Source organism: Rhinopithecus bieti, unplaced genomic scaffold, assembly GCF_001698545.2.
Source record: "Rhinopithecus bieti isolate Rb0 unplaced genomic scaffold, ASM169854v2 scaffold_3040, whole genome shotgun sequence".
Lineage (NCBI taxonomy): Eukaryota > Metazoa > Chordata > Mammalia > Primates > Cercopithecidae > Rhinopithecus > Rhinopithecus bieti.
In genome coordinates this window covers 1,319,396-1,329,927 of record NW_016804657.1, presented here as the reverse complement: position 1 = coordinate 1,329,927, position 10,532 = coordinate 1,319,396, and positions in this window count along the sequence as shown.

The following is a 10,532-nucleotide window of genomic DNA, read 5'->3' as shown; positions in this document are numbered from 1 at the left end:
GTTCCCTGCTTAAATGGAAATGGTACTTCTAGGAGTGTGTTAAACTGGACAAATAGGTCTTTTACAAGTTCTAGGAGGTTGCAGCTTGCCCCATGCTCAACCTCTTGCCCATGGACCTAGGGACACTGGTACTGGCATTGCCACTGCCTCCTCCTCTGGAAAATGAGGTGCCCCTTGGGACCAACTGTCTGACATGAAAAAGGAGTCAACGTACTTTACTGATGATATTGTCACCATTGTATGCAATGCAGCTTGCTGGAGAACCATGGCCCATCACTTGGCTTTGAGTACCTCTCTAAGCAGGTTCAGTGTCATCAGGTCTGCCCAACTTGGAAGCTATACACTTGGCTGTACAGAATGCCCTTACTAGGTAACTTCTTCATAGATTTTCTTCTAGATCTTTACTGATTGCTAACAGCTTTACATCTGGCAAGGCCAATAGCAGAGAGATGATTTCTTAATACAAGGCTGTCCCTTCCGGGGATCCTAAATTTGTAAGGTATTGTCAACTTGGCCTATTTCTATTTTTGTTACACGTTTTTGCACAAACTTTAACATGACATTCCAGAGGCAAATTTCAACAGCACAGCAGGCTGATTTCTAGGATGAATACACTTTCTCTAGCCACTTCTGTTGCCTCCCTGGATCCCTCCTCACTTCCATACCTGCTGGCAACTTGGCCACATAATCCCTCTGGGCATTGAGGAATGTATGTGTTTGTTGACTGGACCCATAGACAAGGCATTCCCCTGCAAGTCTCTCTGGCCAAGACAGAGACTGACAACTGAGACATATGCTTCAAGATCAAATACTGGTGTCAAACTCAATGGGGATCTTTTCCACAGAATTTCTATCCCTTTTCCTGGTGGTGTATTGATTACATTGATCCCTTGCCCCCTACTGCAGGCGCTGCCTAGTGTACCCTTACTATGATTGACTCCTTTATGGGGTATGCTGGCCTTTCACTGCCTCTGGCCTAACGAGGACCATTTTAGTTTCCTTTGTTGTTCCAGATATCATAAATTCTGATCAAGGGACTCATTTTCCCTACCATGCTACCCAGAACCAGACACTAGAACAGGGCATCTTATGGAACTTTCATTTGCCATACCAAGCACAACCTCACGCCTCACTTAATGTAACAATGGCCCATTGAAAGACATGCTACTAAAATTACTCTTTGGTAAATGGATCTTTAAGTAGGTCTCCTTTCTCCTACAATCCATAATTTATCTCAACTCTTTATCGACAGTATTCTATATCCCTTACACTAATTTTATATAGCCTTCCACTCTGCTCCTGTTTGCTCGCAAGGGCAATCTGGCTCATTTTGCTGTCCGGGAGGATTGTACCTGTTACTCTGTCAATGATTTCTCTCCATATGAATTTGACTTTTCAATTATTCCTCCAACCTTTTTGACTTGGATGCTTAATCAAGGAACAGATTGCTAAATATGATCCCTTAATGACTGAAAGCCCATTGAAATGCCCTAGACATTTAATTTGAGCACAAGAGTACCTGGACAAGCTGATGCCAGAGCTTGAGACCCTGCCTTTGTACTCAGGATATAAAGGGTGCCTGCTTAATCCCCATTCCACGCCGAGGCAGGAATTGGAAATTATAGATACAGGGTTGAGTAGTGGAAATGTGTGGGTTGCTATTTGTGGAGACAGCAAGTTATATCTGGAGAATGCGAACCACTTCTGGAAATGACGGATTCCAAATGTGACCCACAGCCACCACCATACTAGTTCCCAACTCTCACTACTGGGAGGTTTTACTTAGCTAGGAGCTACAGATGTATTTAAGACTCCAAGATTCCCCACTGGTGTTACTACAACTGCCCCATGTCCAGGGTACAGTCTCTGCCAAATTAATAAAATATTGTTACTTCCCTTGGCTGTGTTTGTTAGTTTGCTTGTGCTTAACTTGGGCACTGGGGATATGGGTCAACCCATAATGTTTCAACCTGACCCATAGAATGTGCAACAGCCCCACAGAGCCCCTTCAGTAGTGTACCACAAATTGGAGAAATTGGACCTGCCTGGAGGTTATCCTGAGCTCCATGAGAACAGCCTATCTTTGAGCCTGGCTCATGACTGAATCCCTCCCCAGCTGGCAGCCTTCCATTATGAATAGCTCAAATGATATTGGTGTTTAAACAATTTTGAGCAGTAGTATATGCTAGTGGACATTCTCTTGAGCATGGCCTCTGTAGATTGACTGAATTCATGTCTGTGGATTAAACCCTGGCTGTTAATTCTTTGCTCCATGGTACCTGAGATCTCTATGGGAAGCTGTGCCCCAGAATGTAGAATCATGCATAGAGTCTCTCTGAACACAGCCTATCAGTGTTCCAAGAATATACATCCTTTATAGATAGACTACGAAGGGCAGTCCCAGATCAAAGTGGCTTGAGCATTTGCCTGTTGTGTCACTGACGACCCAGCAGACTTGAAAGAAATCTGTGTCTCCCATGCACACATATGTTTATTGTGGCACTATTCACAACAGCAAAGACTTGGAACCAACCCAAATGTGCATCAGTGATAAACTGGATTAAGAGAATGTGGCACATATACACCATGAAATACTATGCAGCCATAAAAAAGGATGAGTTCATGTCCTTTATAGGGACATGGATGCAGCTGGAAACCATCATTCTCAGCAAACTATCGCAAGAACAGAAAACCAAACACCACATGTTCTCACTCATAGGTGAGAATTGAACAATGAGAACACTTGGACACAGGAAGGGGAACATCACACACTGGGGCCTGTCATGGGGAGGAGGGAGGGGGGAGGGATAGCATTAGGAGATATACCTAATGTTAAATGCACGAGTCTCACCCCCACACGCTCGCCGCGCACCAACACTGGCACAGTCGTATCCACTCAAGCTCTCTCCTGTACCAAACCTGCATGTTCTCGCTGCCATGTACCCTAGAACTTCAAAGTATGACTAATATATAATAATAATAATAGATAATAATAATAATAATAAAAAGAAATCTGTGTCTCCAGCAGCTGCAGAGTCACCTGTGAATCTATTTTGGGCAAGACCTTCACATGTTACCATAACTCTTAGTCCTTAGACGCTCCCTTTTATCCCCTATGGATTGCTACATGGTAGGGACACCCTTTTCCTGGATTGCTCCTGATATCAACCCAATCCAAGAGGTCATTGATAGATATGACATCATCTCAGACAATGTCATTCCAACCCAAGTGCTTGCCAGTGGAATTGATTTCACCTCAGACAACTGCTTCTGCTCCAAACTTGGACTGTTTTAGACATCCCCTTTAAACAACTCCCACACTCAGTGCTCAGTCTTGATTCCCCTGCTATCCATGACTGATCCAAATATACTGCAACCTTATATTGCCCAATGTGAATATGAACCCTGGGAAGACTATTTCCTTGAGATTGTTACTTGTTTGACCCTGGATCCTGCCCTGCTGACATCTGCCTGTGAAATTATGAGTTCAAAAGTCCTACTATTGCAAAGCAGCCCTAGAGTGCATTAAGCCTCTGTGGGATGCAAAGCATTTCATCTTGAATGCCATTCAGGGTAGAGTTTCTCCTAATATGTCTTCTGTGCCATGCCTAGCCACGTACCCCCCAGATTTTCTATTCCTATGTGCACTTCTAATGATTTCCTGCGATTTCTCTTTGCCTGCAATGCCAACCATGGCAGAAACAGCCATGTACCCCAGCATTCTTGAGGCTGGTGCCCAGGAAACTACACCCACAGATACCACACCCATAAATACCTCTACTTCCTGTCTTCTTCACACTTATGTCACAACAACAACTACACTAACCTGGTACAGACCAAGATCTCCAACACATATGTACAAGCTGCCAAAGTTTCAGCCATGGCCATAGCCCTTCACAACTGTTAAGCCTACCACCAAGTCCCACTGGGCATGGGCCCACCTTAATGACTTTCCTGCTGACACCACATTAGGCCAAGTTCTATCATAGCTTACAGTGAAATTCTTAAATTTCACATCTGCTGAAATATACCAGCTACCTTCATTTCTAGCTATACTCACCAGGGACAGCTGCACATTATAATTAAGTTACCCCCATAGGCTTACCACTTGTGCCCAGGAGCCCACTAAACTTGGCCAGTTCTCCACATTGGGGCCTTCAACCTCCTTATAATATCTTCATAGGTACATTATGCTCTAAATAACAGCATTTTCAGGCTCTACTGTGGCCCAAACTCATAGGCATAGCACCTTATATATTTTCCTTGCTTAATCCCCCATATTTTTCCGAATAAAACCATACCCCCATGTACAGTGGTTACACTGAGGATTCTCCTAGTTCTTTACCAACCAGCTAACTGCTCATTTCCATCAACCCCAAAACACCAGGCAAAACAGGTAATATTTATTCCCATCTTAATAGGGCTTACCATAGCCACAGGAGCTGCCAGTGTTGGCACCAGAACAGCAGCCTTTGCATACAAAATAAAATCTTAGCTGGCAACCAGCACCTTTCAGATCATAGGCCCTTTCAGATCATATTCAAAGGCTGCATGAAACGTTGTCCTTTACACAACAAGCCCATTTGTCTCTAGCCCGAGTGATAATGGATAACACACTGCTCTTGATTACTCACTAGCCAGGGGAGAGAGGGGTTTGTGCCATGCAAGGCACCTCCTGCCATATATACATTAATAACTCTGGACAGGTACAGGCCAAGCTATGAGGAATAGGCTAAGAAGTAAAGAACTTTTATAATATAACCAAAATCTACCAGTGTATTTCCTTAAATACACAGGGATCTGACCTGTTCTCTTGGCTTTCTCGCACAAGGCGATGTGCCTGGTTGTGAACTGAGTTCCAACCACTTGCCATATGGCTAATAGAACATCTCCTAGTTGTCATCTGTATCAAAGTTTGCCTTCAGTGGCTAGCTAGTCACCTTTAACATCTCCATAATCCAGGTGGCAAGCAGTCTTCCTCCCAATTAGTGTTGTTAAAGACGTTGAGGCACCACAGGGTTGAAAGTATTGTAAATTTAAAAACTTTATATTTTCTTGCTGCCTCAACATCCCCACAAAGAGGCTATGAACACCACGACCAAGTAACCAGATGTACTTGTGTGGTAAGGTTGGCTTCTCTCACAAGTTTCCTTTCTTGCCCTCCATGACTGTGATCTACTAACTTTCTGATGCACCAATGAAATCCTTTTGTGCCTTTTGCTTATTTACTCCACCGTGGCCCTTAATAAAGGCACTTATGCGTGGGTCTTCTCTCTTTTTTGACTCCCTTCCGCATGGTTGAGCCCACTCCCTTGGTGCTCTTCCTATGTGAACCTCTCTTGGCAGGCAGTTACTCTTTAGGGTCCATGATGTAATCAACTTTGTTTTCCTGAACCTCTCCTTTTCCCCCGTCTTGCGGCCATAACTGACCAACCATAACCTGAAAGTAAATAGAACAGAAAACAAAAAGGCAATCTAATGGATGGGAGAAATATTTGCAAATTATATGACTGATAAGGGATTCATATCCAAAATATATAAAGAACTCCTACAACTTAACATTTTTTAGAAATCAATTCAAAAATGGGCAAATGATTTGAATGGACATTTCTCCAGAGAAGATACACGAATGATCAATAAGCTCATGAAAAGATGCTCAATATTATTAGTCATTAGGAAAATGCCAGTCAAAACCTCTTCACTCACTAGAATGACTACAATTTTTAAAAATAGAAAAATGTCAAGTGTTGACAAACATGTGGAGGAACTTGAACACCCATACATTGTTTGCTGAGAATGTAAAATGATGCAACCACTGCTGAAATAAGTTAGCAGTTTCTCAGAAAGTTAAACAAAAAATGACCATATGACCCAGTAATTTCAGAGAATTAAAAACAGGTGTTCAAACAAAAAACTGTACATCAATGTTTATAGCAGCACTATTCACAATGGCTAATAGGTGGAAATAATGCAAATGGCCATCAAAAGGTGAATGCATGAAGAGAGTGTGGTATATCCATTCAATAGAATATTATTCAACCATAAAAATGAAGTATTGATACATGCTACAACAGATATGTGCCTAGAAAATATTATGCTAAGTAACAGGAGCCAAACACAGATGGTAACATATTAAAATTTCATTTATATGAAATACCCAGATTAGGTAAATCTGTAGAGAGCAAAAGCAGATTAGTGGTTTCCAGGAGCTTAGGAGAGGGGGAAATGGAAGCTGACTGCTAATAGACAAAACATATCTTTGAGATGATAAAAATGCTTTGCAGGTCCGGCGTGGTGGCTCACATCTGTAATCCCAGCACTTTGGGAGGCCGAGGCAGGTGGATCACTTGAGGTCAGGAGTTCGAATTCAGCCTGGCCAACATGGAGCTATCCCATCTCTACTGAAAACACAAAAGATTAGCCCGGCGTGGTGGCAGGCACCTGTAATCCCAACTACTCAGGAGGCTAAGGCAGCAGAATCACTTGAACCTGGGAGGCAGAAGTTGCAGTCAGCCAACATTGCGCCATTGCACTCCAGCCCAGGCAACAGTGCGAGACTCTGTCTCAAAAAAAAAAAAAAAAAAAAAAAAAAAAAAAAAAATGTTTTGCACGACATTGCGAATAAATAAATATATACAGATCTGGTATGGTGACTCATTCCTGTTATCCTAGCACTTTGGAAGGCCAAGGAAGGAATATCACTTAAGGCCAGGAGTTTGAGACTAGCCTGGGTAACATAGAGAGACCCTATCTATATAAAAAACAAACAAACAAAAGTTATTCAGGCATGGTGACACACATCTGTAGTCCTAGCTACTCATAAGGCTTAGGCAGGAGGGTTGCCTGAGCCCAGAAGTTGGAGGTTACAAGGTTATCGTGAGGTATAATCATATCACTGTACTCCAGCCTGGGCAACAGAGTAAGACCTTGTCATATATATATATTCTTCTATTGATTCTATTTCTCTGGAGAGCCCTGATTAACACAAGCAAACTGATGTCATTGATTTGATACTTTTTTCCTTTTTCTAATATAGAAATTTACAGCCATAAGTTTTCCTTTAAATACAGCTTGAGAGGTATTCCATTAATGTTTTTGATCAATAGGCTTTCTTTCTCAGCAGCTTTAGATAAATGGAAAAAAATTGAGCTAAAAGTACAAAGTTCCCATATACCCTTTATCACTCACTTTTAATTCCCTATTATTAACATCTTGCATTATTGTGGTATATTTGTTACAATTGATGAGCCAATAATACATTATTATTAACTAAAATCCATAGCTTACATTAGGATTCGCTCATGGTGTTGCACATTCTATAGATTTTGACAAATGTATGATGACATGTATCCAGCATTATAGAATCACAGAATAATTATTTCACTGCCTTAGAAATTGGTGCTGTACTTAAATTTCCCTCTCTTCTCCCTAGCCCCAGCAACCACTGATCTTTACACTGTCTCGAGTTTTGCCTTTCCCAGAAAGTCATTTACAGGCATACCTCATTTTAGTGTGCTTCATTTTATTGCACTTTGCAGATACCCGCATTTTTTAATTTACAAATTGCAGGTTTGTGGCAACACTGCATCAAGCAAGTCTATCAGTGCAATTTTCCAAAACATGTGCTCCACAAAACCTCTCAGATTTGATAAATGAATTGGGTAAAGTTGCAGGATACAAAATCAGTGTACAAAATCAGTGGTGTTTCTATGCACCAATAACTAGCTGAGAATAAAATCAGGAAATCAATCTCATTTACAATAGCTACAAAAAAATAAAATGAAATATCTAGGAATAAATTTAACAAAGGAGGTGAAAGATTACCATAAGAAAAGCTACAAAACACTAATGAAATAAATTGTTGATAACACAAATAAATAGAAAAACATGCTCATGGATCAGAAGAATTAATATAATTAAAATGACCATACTGCCCAAAGAAATCTGTAGATTCAAAGCACTATCAAAATATCAATGTCATTTTTCAAAGAATTTGAAAAAACAATCCTAAAATTCATTTGGAACCAAAAGACAGCCTGATTATCCAAACCAATTCTAACCAAAAAGGAACAAAGCTTGAGGTATCACATTACTTGACTTCAAATTATATTCCAAGGCTATCATAACCCAAACGGCATGGTACTGGTATAAAAATAGACACATAGATCAATGTGTCAGATTAGAATAGAATAGAGAACTCAGAAATAATGCCACATATTTACAGCCAACTGATCTTCCACAAAGATCAGTTAGGGCTTCAGCATATGAATTTTGGTGGAATACAATTCAGCCCATAGAAGTAATTCAGGGAATAGGGAAAAGTAGATAAAATCTAGATCCTATCCAAGGTAGGAATCTAAAAGGAGGCTCCTTCCCTCTATAATGCTGGGATCTCAAAGTGGCAAACCCTCAGTGTAAGTGTAAACAACTCAGGAATCTGTGTGAAGGATTTGGCAAGAGATAATGCTTGTCTTACCTTTGTCACCAGTGAAGGGAAACTTAAAGTTACCTATGTGGTCCTAAAAAAATCAAGTGTATCATTTAAAGTACTCTGACATGGGCATCTTCCTACAAAGACTGGCAAAAGAAAATGCAAATAGCCAAAAGCTAGAAAGAACACAAATGTCCATCATTATTAGGAAGAATAAATAACTTATGGCCTTATATAATGGAATATTACATACCAAAGAAAAAACAAACTGCTGCTAAATGTAACAACACAGACAAATATCACAGACGTAATGTTGAGCAAAAGAATCCATGATATGCTATAAATTTTTTCTATATAAAAACCAATTACTTTTATAGGCCCTAATCCTGTCTTACTGGTGTCCTTATAAGAAGAGGCAAAGTTAACCCATGTGATAGTGATGTGAATAGTGCTTTTCCTTACTGATGGAGTGTTGAGTGGTAACATACAACACGGAGCCTTTTGCAGTACAAAAACTGTTCTACATGGGCCAGGCACAGTGGCTCACACCTGTAATCCCAGCACTTTGGGATGCCGAGGTGGGCGGATCACTTGAGGTCAGGAGTTCAAGACCAGCCTGACCAACATGGCGAAACCCCATCTCTACTAAAACTACAAAAATTAGCCAGGTGTGGTGGCGCATGCCTATAATCCCAGCTACTCAGGAGGCTGAAGCAGGAGAATCACTTGAACCCAGGAGGCAGAGGTTGTAGTGAGCCTAGATCATGCGACTGCAATCCAGCCTGGGCAACAGAGTGAAACTTCATCTCAAAAAAAAAGAAAAGAAAAGAAAAGAAAATACTCTACATGGATGTGTTCATAAGTGAAAATTTGCTGAGCTGTGTACCTAAGATTTCTCTAGTTTATTGTATGTAAATAATACTTTAATTTTAAAATCTTATTTTAAAAGAAAATGCAAATTATCTATGGAGGAATGAAAGGCTAGACTTTTAATTTTATAAATCTATAATGACAAACTTATAAAAGACTAGAAAATTAATATAAATTTCCAAAAAAACCTGATCTTGCATTTGGAAATTATAATCAGAAATGATGCCTAATAAGCTTCTCAAGGATATTAGATACTGAAATAATCAAACTATAAAAAATATATTTACTGAATAAAATTGAAGTTGGAAAACAAACATGTACCAAAAACTTTAGACAATTAACAGAATCAAAAATGAACTATCCTAGAAAGGAAAATTATAAATGTTGAAATTACAGAATCAATATATTTTCTTGAGAAAACTTTTAGTTCTGACCAGGACAGAGTAGCTTATATTTTAGTAACCCTTTTTACATATACACATACAAGCATATACATATGTGTGTGTGTGTGTATGTGTGCATGTGAACAGTCTATATAAGACAATGGTTTAAGGCATTGAGGAGTAATCGATAATGTTAGGAGTTGAGGAACCATGGTCCTTGAGAGAAGGAAAGCATAAGAGAAAAGATTCATATTTATCCTGACCTATTTTTTGAACAAATTTTAACATGAGGACTATAGTCAAAGTATACAGCATAGTCATATTGGAAAGAGGAAGCAGAGATCAGAATTCAGAGATGCCAAGTGGCTGGGACTTAAGCAAATTCCCAAAGGGGAATAAATCATAGAGAAAGAAGCCAACTACAAATTTACCTCAAATCACTGGCCAAATTCTGAGCTTCACATTAAGGGTCAGGAATCCAATAAATCCAGCAGAAAACAGCAGCTAGGAGGCTAACAAACTGTACAGAAGTTTCAGCAATTATGTTGTACTGATGAGACAGAGATTGGAGTTCAATATTTGCCAAGGTAAAGGGGTTTTGGTAAAAACTGGGTTTTCAATTGAGATCCCAGAATGATCACACTCTAGAAATATGGACCATTCTCTATAAGTAATAATAAATTGAAATGGAGTAGTCATAACAAAGTCTCAACTCAACCCTCTGCAGGATTGATATGGTCATTAGTACTTAGAAGAGGACTTAACTCCTTTAAGTTTTCATGGAGAATGTTTAGCACCCAGTACAAATTGTGAGACATCTTATACAACATAAGCAAAAGACAAAACAA